Genomic DNA, 17,418 nt, shown 5'->3' with positions numbered 1-17,418 from the left:
ATGGGAAAAGTAAAAAAAAAAAAAAAAAAAAAACTCCAAATATTGAAAGGCTGGAAAAACCAGCCTGCTATAGTGGGGAATAATGAATGTGTTGGTTTCTTTCAAACCCCTTCTTCTGTACAGAGTCAATGCTTACAAAGGAAGAGAGGCTGGTTGGTCTGTGGTTCATTCTGCAGCAAGATCATTACTCTAAATGTTGGAGAAACACACAGTCTGTGGCTGAGCTGTACTTGGAGAAATTGGACAGCAGGGTGAAAGCAAAGTCCAAAACATTCATTTCAAATTTCATTGCTGTTTGCCAAAAGCATGTTCGGCTTTTCAATACAGAGATGCTCCCTTATTCACTCGGGGTTGCCACAGCATGTAATAACATTCTTTTTTAACTTGCATTTAAGATGTAGCGTTCAGCAGTTCTTCTATACCAAAAAAATGCTCTTTGTTATAAAACTCAAAAATAGTTGTATACTTTTTTCTACAAAGAGTCACTTTAATGCCCAGCAACTCAAAGGCAACCAGCTGTGAATAACAGATAAACGAAAAAACATCCAAAGCATCAAATATTTGCGAGTATATGACCTGCTGTGTTTAGAGTTGTCTTTGGAAATGTTTTTTCCGTCAGCTGCAGGGGTTCTCTGTCTTTGAACCGCAGTCGCCTGGCTGACAAAACTGCGACGAGGTTTCTAAAACGGGACTGTTATGCCGAGGTGGCCAGTGTAGCAGCGGCTGATGCATCAGTGCACCGATGCCAAAGGACACCTTGACAAAACCATGCTACATCACAGCCCAGTGACTAACTTGACTGGCCTCAGACCTTTCGGCTTGTTGGGGTCATTGTCTTCCTGCTGAATAAACTGCTCTGAAAAATGTGACCCACTTGCAGAAGTGTGGGCCACGTATTCTCTCCTGTGTGTGTGTTTTTTAAACTGATCTGTTGTTACCTGCTTTCTTCTCTTCCATAGTCAGTCCTCTGAATCTTCAGATAGGTGTTCACCTTCTGGTTTGAAGGCAATCTCGACATATAGAAAGAAATGATAAATATTTCCACATTTATGTGAACATTTTTTTAAAGCCCCTCGGCTTACTTAACTCATTAGTTAAATTTATTTTGCACATAAAAGCTGCAGGAGAAGTTTGCCTTCAGTGCTTTCTGATGAGAAGGGTTCTGTAAAATGAAGGTTTTAAAATGTTGCACTAGACTCAAACTATGATCTTTTTCCCAAAGTCATCAAGATAGTTTTGTGCCTTTAAAGCCATTAAGGCAAGCCTCACCCGCCAGCAGAAAACGGGGACATAAGACACGAATGGCTCATAAACAATGATTCAAAAAAAAGAGCAAAAACAAGTTTTTAAATCCATCTTCACTCTAGTGTTAAATTACTGTTGAAGAAATCTCAGAGGTGTTAGAGGCCCTGAACTTTCCGATTTAGGATAACACATAACATACAAAGTACAGAAGCATATAAGCAAACAGAGAAGCACAGGCTGTCCTGTGCCTTTTAAAGAGTGATTTACTGATCCAATACAAAATATCCACATCACCAGATTATTGCAAAAATAACCAAATGTTCTTGTTATCATTAAAGCTAATGAAGTGTACCAAAAGCATTTCACAAACACATGATGAGAAGAACTAAAAATGATTTCTCCCTCCATTAGTTCTGCTCATTTCTCTGGATAAAATGGTCTTCATGGCTCCTGCTGCTGCTGCTGCACTAGTTTATGTGTTTGGCAGATTTAGTTCTTTGTGAGGGAAGCTATGTGCTTCAGCTATTGCTGTTTTTTTATTGTGTAAAATATTACTCGGAGATTAACAGTCTCAGCTCTGATCCTCCAACAGATCCTCCAATCCACCGCCAATCAAAGCTTAAAGAAAATCACATTTCATCACAGGATCTTTGTCCCATTTAAAACAATTCTTTTGTCTGTCAGATGAAAGACTCTACCAGCTGGAAACAGCTTTCTTAAATGTGTTGACAAGGCATTTTGCCTTTATGGAGAAGGATTTAACATTTTCAGTGATTCTGCAAATGCTTTAAATAATGTAAAGTTTTTCTTTTTAAAGGCACTATCTGCTTAACTACATTGAGCAACTCATGTGGTGTTATTATTATGGAGAAACAGCACGCTCCGGTGGATATATGAGGTACCTCTCTCTACTGCCTACTAAGCAACACATGTCTAGTGACTCATTTTCCCTTTAAGATATATATATACACAAATTATAGCCTAACTATGTTGACACCTATTAGCTTTTGGACTTACTTTCTGAGAGTCTTCCATTTTGGTTGTCCTGGTCTTGTTGAGAGGGTGGAGCTGGGAAATTGGAAGGGTTGGTTTTGGCTGAGAGCCCAACTATGTCATCCACACACAGATGTTGACTTTTAAGTTGCAAGGTACACAAACCCTTAATTTACAAAATTATGAGACTAGTTAGTAGTGGGAAAAGACTAGTAGTAGTGAAGACTTGAAATGTGAAGTAGTAAGGAAAAATTTAATTATAAATCACGTTAGCAACTAGCTAAACATAACTACCTTTATCTGCTTTACATACCTGTGAGCTGACTGCCCAAGCTTTCATAACTTATGTTCATCAAATGACAAACAAGCAGTCCCTCTCAGTTGAGCAGATAACAGTGTCAGTGGTAACACATGTCAAAAGGGACATTTCTATCAGGTTTATCAGTACTGTTGGCATTTTAGTCAGAGATCTTGCACTGCCTCATTCTAAATCACATGGGTACGGAAGAGGATTAGGGCCACTGGGAAGAAAAGTCTCAGAATTCTGACTTTTTTCTCAGATTTTTTTTCCAGTGGCCCTAATCCTCTTCCGTACATGGGTCCCTGTGAAACCTCTGTTTTTAAATTTGTGACTACAGTCACTCTGTACAATAGCTAGTTAGCTTTGTTACAGTTAACTTGCCAAGTAAAAGAGTTTAGCTACTGGTATGTGATTTTCTGATTCAGGGAACAGTATCATATGAGTGTGATTAACATCACATCCACTGGCTGGTGTGTAAATATAATTCTGATTTCATAAGATCTTTGAATGGTCCTGTTTTCTAAATCAGGACATTATTCTTTGTCAAATATAAATAATATCAGGCTGATCCTGCCACAATTTGTTCCCCCTGTCCAAATCACAGACAAACAGTACCCCACGGTTGTTAATAATTTTGAACGCATTTTGCACAGAGAGACATTTTTTGAAAAATGTATTGATAGTGTAACCCAACCAGTGCAGGGGCCTCCCTACAATAGCAATGTTGAATATTATTACACAGGAGAAAAAACAACTACACATAAAATAATTACACCGTGACGCCTCTGCCTTTCTAAATGGAGGTACAGTAATTGCGTGTGTATATGTAATCGTGTAAAATCTGAAGATAGTAAGATTAACAGTAACAGTATTTTGTCTCTATCCGCCATTGTAGAAATTCATTTCATGTAAACAATAACGTGGTGCACGGCGTGAGGTGAAAAAAGGCACATACCTTTGATGTTGTGAGACGAACTCCGGGGTAAAACAAAGGGGGGCCTAGCAAAAAAAGTTGAGAACCACTGTTTTAATGCAAGATAAATGTCTTTATGTCTGTGTAAAACAATTCCTAGTATTCTAGTGGACTAGATTTTAATTATTTGACATTAACTTTTTTAGACAGACTGTGGTGGGACTAACAGCAGAGTGTGAATGTTAGATAGAAAGTACTTAAGCATATGCTTCTATGAATTGGTGAATGAGGCAGGCTGTATTAAGTGCTTTAAGTGCTTGAGCAGAAAAAGGCTATACAAAAACTAGACCAAGGACCACAAAAGATATGTTGAGAAATAGAGATAAACTCAAACGTATTTATAAAGCAAACTATGTTATACAATCAAAGTGTTCAAACATCAAATAAATGAAAAATTAAAAAGATAAGAATTTATAGAAATAATGTTTCTAGTCATATAAACATAACATTACCGCAAAAACATGTTATTTAGACAGAATTTAAGAGCAGGCAGTGTTGAGGCCCTCTCAGCTCGCAGAGATAAGTCACATTCCCCCCTGTGGTTCAGGCTGGATCTTGGGATAACCAGACCCAACTGGTCAGTGGACATGAGTAACCTTGTTGGGAGGTTGGAGCTAGCCCATCGAATGATTTGTAAGCAAACAGTTAAGTGAAAATCAATCTGAAACCATACAGAGGGCCATAGAAAAGAGGCCAGTGCAGGGGAATTGAGCTCTTGGCCGTGTGCTTATGTGAAAAAAAATCATGGCAAATAATTACCAAGATGACATAATAGCATGTATTCTTCTTCCAGAGTCATTAAGCAATACAAAGGTCTTCAAGCTCCACAAGTGGGACCAACCCCACAGTTTAAAAGTGAGGGGATTATGTAACGATTGGTTAAATGAAGCCTATGTTAATTTTCCATTTCTACTTATACCACTATCTGCTTTTTTTTGGTAAAGGATACGTTTACTACATTTAGTTAGCTTTAGTTCTTCAAATTTCTGTACAGCATAAAACAGTTAACCTAGCAGAAACAGGCTTTATTAGACATGCAAGTGTTTTAGCAGCTAACCAGGAAGCAAACTCCATGAATATATAGAATAACCTGTTCTGGTCATAATCTGTAATCACATCAGATACATTCTGCCTTGCCACTGTTGCTTAACATACACACTATCATTTTGTGAATGCGTAGCTGTACGTCTATGCCTGTTTGTCAAGATTTGTGTGTGCTTGTGTGTGGCGTTTCCTGTGAGGCATCGTTTTCTTTTATCGCTGTGTTGACACATGTGTGCTCACCCTTAAAACTACGTGGGGGGAAAAAAAAACAATGTGCAAATCATACGTCATGCTACGGTTGCTGCATGGGAAGACAACTCCCCACTATACACTATACACACACTCTGAGAGACTTCCCAGCATTCAATGGGGAGCGGTATAGGGCACTGAAGGTGAGAGTTGGCATTCTAGATAGAAAACATGTAAACTGAATGTGCCCTTGAGAGAAACGAAAAGCTACAATGGTTTGTGTTTATTATTCCAGCTTTTCGTTGATGCAATTTTAGAATTTGATCATTGCAAATCATGAAAAATGCTGTTTTCAGAGACACGTTTTTTATTCCCCTCTGCAAAGTAAAATGGTTTGCCCCCACTTGTGGTCAGTTTATTAAGCCAAATGTTCATTTCTAAAAATATCATGTTGACAGGAAGGGGGCGGGCCCCATTTTGCAGGTGGCAGGCATTTAAACAAAGCACTGGCTTCACACTCAGCAGAGTCGCTAAGAAGCATGCCATCCGTAGCTCCGGAAACAATAACAGTGTCGCTCAGGGACTTCTTTGAATCCCCTCCTAACCCCTCCTGACCATCCAGGTAAAAACTCAAGGAGAGGAAAACGAGGGGAAAAACTCATTCCTCTTGATAAGACATGGCTGCTTAGAAAATTCAAGAGGCCTTTGCAAGTTGTTCGACTGTCTGATGGAAAAGTACAGGTCTTTGGCCTGCCACCCACACGCCTAATCATCATCTGTATGGGAGCATCATCCTCCTGAGCCGCTGCTCTGTGTATAGAATTAGCACAACTCAATTTGAGAAAAACAACTGGCGCATGACATTCCATCGCACAAATCCCTGTTTGTGCAGACACTCTCACGAGGGGCGACTTCTCATTATGAGTGGTGACACAGCAGAAAAAACAAGTCGGGGAAGGACACTGGAATATTGTGTTCTCGATCCAGGTGTTTTGAGAAATTAAAGCCTTTTTTCTTAAGTACAGGTTATTAAGTAAAGGATCTACACAGCTTTCTGCCAAGAACAGTTTTGATTATTTCACTAAGTTCATGTTTTCCTCATCTGCCCTTAAACCCTGTTGTACAGTCCCTGCTGACAGTTACACCCATAACTTCTCTGATAATTGCACAGTTTTTGTTGTTTTGCCTGTCTACACCACCACAGTGGATTTCATACAATCAATATATGACTGAACGGCTGACTTTCAACTTTAAGTCAAGGGGTTTAACTAAAGTACTGTATTTACTATTTAGGACATTTTTATATGCAATAATTGTCATTTGAGGATTGCTGCTAATATTTTTATAATTTAGATTAAAATTAGTGCTGTCAGCGTTAATCTCGTTAAAATGGCGTCAACGCCATAACCGCATTACACGGCAAATCTCCGTTAGCAAGTTCACCCTGTGCATGGGGCTGCACAGCACTAACGCATTAACGAGCTAACGCGTTGACGCCGTGCAGCCGCACGCACCGGGCGATCCGTGTTAACTCGCTAACAGAGAATTGTTGCGTTAATGCGGTTGTGGCGTTAACGTCATTCTAATGAGATTAACGCTGACAGCACTAATTAAAATCCTTTGAAGTTTGTTGCCTGAAGTCTAGAAGCCCAGGGACATCACTAAATGTTTCTTCTCTTGAGATGATCTGGAAAGCCTTTATTGCAGCCACCTTACTGCATGTTTGTGGATCTCCCTCTCCATTTAGTTTTCTATTTAATAACTGGAAAGTGTGCTCTATTGGTTTGAGATCCGGTGACTGCCTTGGCCATTGAAGAATATCTTGTTTCTTTACCTTAAGAAACTCATAGGATGCTTTTGCAGTATGTTTTGGGTCATTATCCATGTGCACTGTGAAGCAATGTCAGATGGTTTTGCAGTTTTGAGTATAGCCCTGAACACTTCACTGTGCAATTCATTAACAAGGTCCGCGTCAGGTGTCAGGTGAACCAGGACACTCTGATGATAAGTGGGCTACAGGAGCAAGAAAACATAAATGGAAGAGGGCCAAAGCCATGGCCAACTACCAAGACTTTGTGAAGTACCCTCTGAAAGTCTCCTAGAAGAAGTGAATGCAGTATTACAGACAATCTCTACTGCGACCATCATTGAAACCAACCAGCTGATATACACCACAGCAACAGTGATCCTTGAGATGCTTGGCTACAATATAAACGCCTGCAAGGAGCAGGACCCTCCCTGGAGAAGGAGACTAGAGGCCAGACTAGATCACAAATACTGTAGATTGCACTAAAAGGTATAGAAAAAAGTGCTTGCTTAAATTAAACCTTGGCACACATGCTAGACGAAGAGAAATTCACTAACTATCAGAACCGCAGAAAGGTGTGGTAAAGAAAGAGGTTCTTTAGAAATACAACAAGCTGAGGCCTTAGAAACTGCCAAGCAATGACTAACAGCCATGGCTAGCTGCCTAAAGAGGTATACCAGAGACAGAAGCCAGGAGAATAAACCAGATTTTCTGCTCTGAACCACCCAAGGTGCGCTTTCAGCGGGAACAGCCCCACCGAGGCTTTAGACAGAAATGCCGGAAGAGCATATGGGAAAGGGACGCAACGCCTATCAACAGTGCTGTGGATAGTGCATCTAAGAGCAGAGCACAGAAACCTCCCTAAAAAGTAATCCAGTAACCATCACAGTGGCAGACATCCAGACAGAGTCACAAGCATTGGCATAAACACCAGAGGGACTAAACACCAGCTAGAAGTAGACAGAGCAGTCGCTTGAGACCGTAAGACCAGACTGATGAACATGTGCACCGCCTGGATTGACTACAAGAAGGTCTTTGCCTCACACATGAATCCTGGAATGCCGAGAACTGTACAAGAGGAATTCAGGGGGATGCGGAAACCAACACTAGAGGGAAACTTCAAACCAGCACTCTGAGACATCCTGAAAGAAAGAAAAGGAAGAAAAAATGTTCTGACTAATTTTAGACTTGTGGACAAATATGTATGATATGGTTTCAAAAAGGCAAATCTAGTTTACTTTAACTGAAAAAAGCATTTTTCTTTCCTTTCTCAACATATGTCTTAAATAGCCACCATTTTGAGTTTTCAAACAGCCAACGGGGTTTTATCATAAAAGTAACCATAAAAGTGTCATGAAACGCTGTGTGGCAGGCAGGGATTGGACCCAAACGCAAACTCACGGGGACAGAACTTGAACTCAAAAGCACAGCTTTATTGCTGGAAAATAGAAAACAAGCAATACAAAACTAAACTGGGAAAAGCTAATTATAACACATACAGAAGACACGGGGAGACTCACACACAGCATGAGGGACAACACGACACTGACTCAGAGAAACACAGGGTTTAAATACACTGGGGAGTAACAAGGGGAATGAGACACAGGAGGAGGGCACAGCTGGGAGAAATCAGGACTGACGAGACAAGCAAAGCAGGACACATTCACATAAGACATGGACCTTCAAAGTAAAACAGGAAGGATCACACAGAGACACGAACTTGACACAGTGGAGACAGCAACTAAGAAACACAGAGACATAAACCATAAGGCAGAGGACTCTAAGAACCGAGAGACACAGAGGGGAACTCAAACATGCAGACACAGACTTACACAGAACAGAGGGGACATAGAGAAACATGAAGGGCAAGGGATCGAAACTAGAAACCATAGAATAACTCACACAAGTACAATAATACAAACATCACAAAGAACTAAAAACGCTGGGTCAGGAGACCCAGGACCGTGACAAAAAGAGTCTGCACCACTCGTTGTCCTTGTATTTCACCATTAACGATTTCCCTGTAACAATATCTGTTACACTCTTTCTTTGGGCCTTATATTTAATACACCCTGAAGCAAAGTCTGGACTTTTCGATTCTATGATGTAAAATCCACTGTGGTGGTGTACAAAGGCAGAAGTATAGAAAATTGTGTCTTTGTCGAAGAAATTATGGACCCAACTATCACTGAACTTAATCTCCAATGTGTTTAGCTCAACAAAGCATTCAGACTATGACTCTGCTTGCTAAATTGGCTGGATGGAACAGGTCATAATAAATAAATAATAAATCTGATAAAGAATTATATCAGAAAGACTAAACCTAAAATTTATACTAAAGTTGCTTGTGTATAAGTAAATACAAGTTTTTAAACAAGTGGCTGTTTTACCTTCCTGGTTCGTGGTCACTGGCTGGTGTTTATTAAAGGACAGGAAATGTTATATGTGACTAAACCCATCTATACCCTTAGCACTCTTGAATGGTAACTCCCACAAAGGTTTGTTCTTTCCATATTCACAGTGTTACTGATTGAACTGTCATAATAAGAGCTGACATTTAAATGGAATGAGAAGGACAAATCCACTTCTACTAGTAAATATCCTTTCTGCTGAAGGATCTTTGAGCAATATATATATTGGCTTCCCACTGGTTCGGGGAAGGCAAAAGACTAAGGGACCAATCATATTTGCTCATGTGAACAGTGAAGGTAGCTAGAAGCTGTTTCTGTAAGTCACATGAGGACAAAGATAGCTGATGTCTATTTTGGTGTCCCCGTTGCCCCTGTTGATTCCTTGTATTTATTATATTACAAATAGTGAACATTTGCATTATTGCACATAACCATTTTTAAATGCAGTAATTAAAATAAACGGAGAGCTATTCGATACTACAAATCAGTGCCAAATCAGAAATATTCTGTTTTAAATCTGACGAGTATTTACAATCAGTAGTTGTGGTAACCTTGAGTACAGCGTATATAGCCAGGATAAGGTGTTCTGCCTGTCAGGGTCCACTAATTACTTTTCAGGCTTTCTCCCAGCTGCACCAACCTCTAAAGGAGAGGGAAAAAATAAAACAAGTATCACATTATCACAGTATTACCAACTAGGAAAGGAGGCTAAAGTTCATTTCCTTAAAATAACCCCAGAACCACAGGGCGAAATATGTGAACATATGACAGTTTTAAACCTGCTCTTGTGAATATTTTTATGTTGTCAAAGGAAAAGATGAGTGACTAGAGACATGTGGACGATGCTGTCATTGAGGAAAAACAAAAAAATGTACTCTCCTTTAAACCTTTATTGTCTTTGAGCTCATTGTTTCAGTTTTAGAGTCATAGTTTCAGTCTCATTGACTCTGTATTAGTGTTAAAGTCCTGAAAAATCCCCTGTATTTGTCAGCCTATAGACAGCAAGTAGCTGATCTATCCATTATACTCCCACTTTGTGTCATCAAGAAGTTATTACTAATTAATTATTTCACTTTCCTTTATCTTAACAGACAAAACAGACACTGTTAATCCAGATTACAAATATGTCACACCAGATTGCTCATGAATCATTCTTTTGTCTGTCGAGTTTCCAAACAAAAATAAGTCTACCCACAGGATAGCCCATGCTGCGCTGTAACTGACAAACTGCATACGTCCCCTGTTTTCTCCACACACGTGTGGATCGTGACCGGTGGGCTCTCCGACACAGCCGACTGTTTATGGCCTGTTTGGGTTCATCAGAGCCAAACATCCACATCAGGAAGGGGAGCAGGGGGTGAGCTTTTGAATATAAACAGCATCTTCAGCCATCAAAAATGTGCCCCCGGACCTGTTAGTGAGCGGAGCCCTGAAAAATAGACATCAGACATTGCATAATATCTTATGTAACAAGCCTCAGAAATTAATAGATGGGGCAGAGAGGCGGAAGAATTGGGAAATTATGCCATGGCCTTGCAGTATTGTATCGGTGCCCTGGCATGAGGGGCACACAGGAGGGCTCAAAGGATTTTAGGGGGGAATGTCAACTGCTTGATGAGAACAGAACGTTTGAAGAGTTTCAGACTTTCAAGATAGATTAAAAATTCACAAATTATTAGACTAAGCGTCTTTTAGACTAAAACGACCTGATGCTTTTTCCAGTAATTCCAAGTCTTTTGGTTCATCATAGGTTGATAAATTCCTGACTAGTTAAGATAAAAACATGCCATAAGAACAGAGTAAGATAGGAAATGTGATCTATACCTTGTTAAACATTTTAACTCAAGACTGAGTTTGAGTTAAGAAGAAACTTGCTAGTTTCCTGTCTTTGGTTTTAGGCCAATGACAGTTCTCCACACCAAGGGAAGTGGGGTGATTGGTATTGATAACAATGCATCGAAGTGATGTGGTGCAGCACATGCATGCTTGTGCAGAAAAGGGAAGCATTGTTTTTGAAATTTTATTTTGACACTAGCAGGGCTGGCTTCTGCTTTAGTAAGACCAGAAGGGAAGTTTTAACTAATCTAACCCATAGCAAGCCTGAAGACTTTGTTTTTCATGATAATGAGTGGTGCAGATTGAACAGTATAAAGTGGCAAGTGTAAAAGATTTTGATGAATTGACGGCTCAAGGCATCTGCTAATGAAAACAAACTTTGAACTTGGAGCAATTTCTATGTCTTTAAGTTACTACTACTCAGTCACCAAGCCTAGAGACTGAAATCTGACCCTCTTGGCAATCACTGGTCAGTCAGGAATAATGTGTATTCACCAACTGCTTTGCAAATTGTGAATTTAACTAAACTTCGTGATTCCTTTGGTCAGATTGCCATAGTCTCCTCCAGTTTACATAGAAGATGCATACTTGGCACTTAAGCGTGATTGAGATTTCTATCAGAAATTTATTTTTAAACCAGAAATTCCTTATAGCCCGACACTGTAACCTTTCCACACCATGGGGTATATGTCGACGTGATTTGTAGTTACATTTCTCAAGAGGTGCACATCAAGTTATGTAGAAGGTTGTGGCGTGGGGTTAAAATGGGGTTCAGGCTATAACGTAAATTACAACGTGGATCTGATGCAGAATATGTATTGAGCTTTGACAAAGGACATAAACCTATGAAAGAAATTTGTAATTACATAATTAGAGTTAAACATTATATTGTTAATTAACAACTCAAGTAATGTTTAGAATTAGGTAAATGTAGCAAGTGCATGATAATAATAGTGTAAGAATATGCATTACTATAACTAATAATATGTAAAAACTAATTTAGTTATGACACTGCCTTTTCTAATCTTAAGTGGTGTAAGTGTAACTGAACTGATATTGCAAATGCAAAGTACAACATCTGTAATGCGCATTTATAAACCCTTTCTAAAATGCTTTGCAATTAGGCATTCACATTTATTTAGCAGCACTTGATTCCTGAATAGAAAACAACATTAAATTGGTTAAATGTAGTTAACTCTAGGTGAATTAAATCTTTAACCACAACTCATGTGCAGGGTCTGTGTTCTTCACACACAGCAGAATATATTTCCTACTTTAACTGCACTGTTTTCACTAATGCAAACTGATATCAACCTATGTGAGCTCAGCCTTAAATAGCTGATAGCATTTTATTTTTGCATTGAATGAAGATGTGTATTATTCTACACATAATATTATATATCTAAAAGGAACATTGGACAAATTATATACACATAATTTGCATGTTTTGAAGCATTTTAGGATCAAATCTGACAAGTGCTAAAATAAAAATTTAAAACAGCCTATTATACCAAAATATTCAACAAAACTGTATGAAACAAATTTACCATATGGACACACTGCATAATCAAGGAATTTATCTTCTGTCAGATAAAGCTTGACATATACATATGCAGTTTTACAGGGGGTGTGGATTTCATGCCAGCAGATCTGATTTTGTTTCCTAGTACTATTGCACAACTTTATTTGGTCTCACGTGTGCAGTACATCTGAGCAGCCTACACTGACGTTCAATTAATTAAATGTGAATTAACCAGGAATCTGATTACTATTATTTATGATTTTTTTGTGCGACTTTCTTACCACAAGTGAGTCATAAATAAAGTTTTATCCTCTGTAAATCAATTATGTGCTTTGGCTCTTATGGTCAGAAAACACCCATCTGGATAAACATCTATTTGTAAGAGGTGAAGGGTCTTTGTCAGGGTCTCGCTTCTCGTCTTCAAACACTTCTTTTATGCTAAATCGGGAAGACAGATGTTAGATTTAACAAAAACACTCTGGGGTCCTACGCGTTTGCCCTCCCCTTTGATTTTTGTAAACATTGTTCAGCCGTGTCAAAACACAGATGTGGTTATTATTCAGAAAACAGGGTCTGACATTGAACAAGGGCCTGCAGGGCCTAAAAGTTCCAAATTCCAAATCTAAAGTTTTTATCTGTCCCAGCTCACGTGCAGTAAACTCAACCTGTCCCAGCGATCACTCCAGCAAAAGTTCAGAAAGTTGGCAAATGCATTTGTGCAATGTCTTTCTCAGTTTGTCAGTTACATAACGCAAGCGTTCGTTTGACTGGTTTGCTGAGTGGGAGTATTATCATGCAGCAACAGGTATGTTCCAGTCTAAAGTTTATCTAAGTTCTGTTTGCTAATATTACGATCCAAGTCCAAGTTATGAAGTTCAGCAGTATTTGAACAGAGAGGGTGGGATGGCTTTGAGCAAATAGAACTCTTACACCGTTGTTGGGCCAATCACGATAACCGATAAACGGGATACACATGTGTAACATCAAATCAAAGGAAAGGTCACACTGCTTTTAAATAGCTTATTAATATATACTTAAAAGCAGCCAGCCCTTTAATTGCAGCATGATAAAAAATGTGACATTTGTCTTAATTTGTAACATTTTTTAATCTATATTTAATTGTTGTTACTTTGTCACTTGAATTGTGCATGTGTATCCCACCACAGTGATCACTATTAATAAAATATTAATAATCAGTTTTATTCTTCCTTCTGTAACCACTAAAATTGATTGCTGTAGATTTTAGTCACAAGGTTTGTTGATATGTCCAAAGTAAATGTACCAATTATTGTTATTATGTACCAGCCGTGGTTACACCAGCCTCTTATTAGCAGGCAAACATCAAAGTAGCATAGCAGCATGTAGCTCTACAGCACAAATATTTTTAGCTCATTTTTTTTGTTTAATATTTAAGCAAAAATCACAATTCTGAGAATCATGTTTTAGTATTTTCACCCTCTTTTCTTTTTCTGAAAGTTGTGAGTATAATATTATGTTTTACCTTCAATTAAAACTTAAGTGCTAGAAAGTTTATTATCATTTTTGCTAATTATTATCTTTCTGCTCAGCATTAGCACATTCTTCTTTACATGCTCAACAATAAAGAGCGATATTTATCATTATGTTTATGTTACTTATCCACTTTAGCAAGACTTTTGTTCTGCTTACCCCAGAGCAAAATCTCTTCCTTCTTAGCTAACATAAGGAAATATTTTGGTTTGGGGTTTTTTCCTCAGCTAACATTGCAGCTAACTGTTCATCTGTCATTTGCTAATAAGTAGTTGGCTTTTCTACATGGAAAAGAAACTGCCACACCAGACAGCAGAGGCATAAGAGGCATAAGTCAAACAAACCTAGTGATATGCTATGCTATAAATTGCCGTTTTCCATTGAAAGTATGGGCAACTGTAGCAATCTTCTAGCAACCAAATCTGTCACAATGAGTTTTTGGTTATACTATGTTCAACACAGGCATGTCGATACCTGTGAGATTGCTTATATGGTGTTTGCCACACTGCAAACTGACATTATGTGTGTTTTCAACGTTATACAAGTCACAAAGAGCAGCACATTTCAGCAACATATAACAGAATTTTAGTAGTAATGTGATTAATTGTTTCACCTTGCTCTTAAATACATGCAGTATCTGTACTGCAATTGTTCAACATCGTCCATTATAAAGTGTTTAGTTTTAATTGTGTTTTGTTTCCTGCTTTTTAGATTTTGATTTTATTCTCCCATTTAAATCACCAGTAAATTCAGAAGCTAGGTAGTTGACATCAGGGAATAGACATTTTCCCCTTGTCAGCAGTGATTAGCAGGAAGTCCCAGCCAGTCTTTAGGCTTGTGTGATTGGGCCTCAATGTTCTATGAAGACGTTTGGAAGGAATATTTTATATTTTAAGAGTTATTATTTGAATGAAAGTATGAATGAACCACAAAGCCTAGCATTTTTCAAAGGAGAAGATCCTGTCACAATCTGCTGTAAACAGTTAACTAACCATCAGCATTCATTCCTTTTCAGGTAGGAAAGAACAAAGGTCATTACAGTTCACTTCTAAGATTCTATGTAATTCATTTTGTAATTTCAAAAGCTAAAATAAAAATTGGCCTTGAAAATGTTAGTTCTTTAGATCCATTGACTGCTATTTATAAAGGACTAATTTTCCTCGTGGTAACCGCATCTAAACATAGAAGGCACTTTTAGGTTCTGTTTCTCTTCTGAAAACAAAAGAAGCACATGATGGGAGTGTTATGATGAGAGTGTTATGATGAGAGTGGCTGGATGGCTTTGAAGCCCAATTTTCTTTGTTTCTCTAAACTGTTTGCTATCAGTCTCAGGTGGAATTGCTGCGCTGGCTTCTCTCACTGGGTCCGCCTCTGGGCAGCATTTCCCTATAGTTCCCTCCTTCATACACCTGCTTCACATTTGCGATCGAGTGCTGGGTATATCTGGCTGGTGGATTCACCAGTTCTTTGCAGGTTTGTTACAAATAACAGGTAATGAAGGTGGCTCAATGGGCGCCATGATGGTGATGACAATCTGTTTGTTTCCTCCCAGTTACCTGTCTGAGCTGTTGTGGAAACTTTGGCTCTTTGGAAATACAAACCTCCTCCATGACTCCATTCACCTAGAAAACAAGTAAGGCTGACACAGTTTTCACCTCTGTCAACAGTGTCCCACTACTGGACTGCTTTTAGCTCCCTATTTAAAGGCAGTGCTCACTAATGAACTGCAGAACCTCCCGACCATCTATCCACTACTTCTTCATTCAGTCGTTGTCAATAAAATAAATCTTAAACTTCCCAGCTGTTCTTTGAGTCTGCTCTCTGGGTCTACAATTAGCCACATTATTACAGGAAGCAGTCATCTATAAAACTGAATAAATCTCATTCAACCTTTATGATCCTGTACATTAAACATAAAAGTTTTTAATTAAATGTATTCGTGTCAAGGTGTCAACTTTTGCACCATATCTATTTATAAACGGCATGTTGCAATTAGAACGTCGCTCATGTGTGCCGGTTTTGTTTTTAGATACAGAATGTAACCCGCAGCTCAAAGGCTCTCAAATAGTTGCAGCTCTGCTATTGAAATCCATTTTTAGGTCAAGTCTCAGACATGCACTCCTTTCCATTAATCTGAGAGCATTTGATCAGGTCAGCTTCATGTCCGAATGTGCACACTTGTCGCTCTTCTATAAAATTAGCGACTACAATCTTACAAGGTTGATCTGGCACAGTAAAACTGTAGTAACATTTATGTGTCACTGTCAGCACAGCACACGTCACATTAATACGATTACAACTGCAGGTGTCCTCTGCTCAAACTAGTTTAAAGGGAGACTAATATTTTTTTAAAAAGCAAATATTAACAGATGCTGCCCTGGACAAAGCCTGAACGTGGTGCATCAGGCCGTTTTTTCCACATTTTGGCAGCAGCATTGTTTCATAAACATAAAAGTGCAACAGTCTGGCACACGCAGAGCTTCTAAAATCCCATAATGGTAACTTGGCTTAGTTCATCAGTGTTGTAGGTGTGTTTGAACGAAAGCATGAGGAGCATAAACATAATCTATCAAATCCCTGCGCTATGCGTGAGTAAGTGTATAGTCTCTGAGTTTCATACAGGTGGGTTCTGCCTGGCCTGCAGTGCTTGTTTGATCACTGAAAATGTGGCACATACTTTGAGTTTAACAGTCTTACTTGAACTGTTATCACCTAATGATGGTCAACATTGCAAATATATTTATGTAATATACATTACATTTACAATAAAACGCTTTAAATATATGGTACCAAAACTTTACTTCAATTCAACATTCGCCTCAAGGTCCTTTATACTGTACATTCAAGACCCTACAATTATACAGAGAAAACACCAACAATTAAATGATCCTCTATGAACAATCTCTTGGTGACAGTGGGAAGGAAAAATTCCCTTTTAACAGGAAGAAACCTATGGCACAGCCAGGTTTATGGAGGAGCAGCTATCTGCTTTAAGTGTCTGAGGGTATAAAATATTACTATTACACTGTACTAAGTGTTGAAGCATTGATGATGAGTTGTAGATGATATGATGATGATGATGCTCACCCAAACTCCTACCTCTTATCCCGATGTTGTTGACATCTGCTCTGCTGTGTTATGTTCCTACCTTGTGCTTTTATTAGCTAATATCAGTAAGTTAGCGGCCACTCATCTGCACTGCAAAGATGGCAGTTTTGCAGTGACCATAAAGATGCATAGCATAACCAACATGCACAAACTACAACAAACATAGCATTCGAACACCAAACGTCCAGAAATGCACATGGTGAATGCAGTATTAAGGTAGGTAGGTAGGCAATATTTATGCAGTTTCATTAAGATCTGACTTCTTCCTCGTTTGCTCTCTCCTTGGCTCTCCTCTCAGTGAGCATGAGCGTGTGTCTTCCAGGAATTGGCCCAGGCGCACCTGTTTTCCATCTGTAGTCACTGGCAATATTTAAACCCAGCTTTCATCTCCACGTTTCGCCAGATTGTTAACCTACCTCATGTGGCTGTGAAGTGCAGGCCGCTTGCATTTCAGATTTATGTTCTACTTACCTGCTGTTA

At 38.8% G+C, this 17,418-nt stretch overlaps 1 long non-coding RNA gene across 1 annotated transcript in view; it reads left to right on the top strand.

Moving 5' to 3' along the window:
- The window catches only part of LOC309692451, a 28,459-nt gene extending 12,783 nt beyond the window's left edge, over positions 1-15,676 (top strand). The window contains exons 3-4 of the long non-coding RNA XR_014272311.1: positions 15,157-15,303; positions 15,383-15,676. This is a non-coding gene — a long non-coding RNA (uncharacterized lncRNA). The remainder of the gene's footprint in view (positions 1-15,156; positions 15,304-15,382) is intronic.
- The last annotated feature ends 1,742 nt before the right edge of the window (positions 15,677-17,418 follow it).

Source organism: Aulonocara stuartgranti, assembly GCF_965226115.1.
Source record: "Aulonocara stuartgranti genome assembly, chromosome: 17".
In the NCBI taxonomy this organism is placed as follows: domain Eukaryota; kingdom Metazoa; phylum Chordata; class Actinopteri; order Cichliformes; family Cichlidae; genus Aulonocara; species Aulonocara stuartgranti.
The sequence above is the reverse complement of the archived record's forward strand: the minus strand, read 5'-3'. Positions and strand labels throughout refer to the sequence as shown.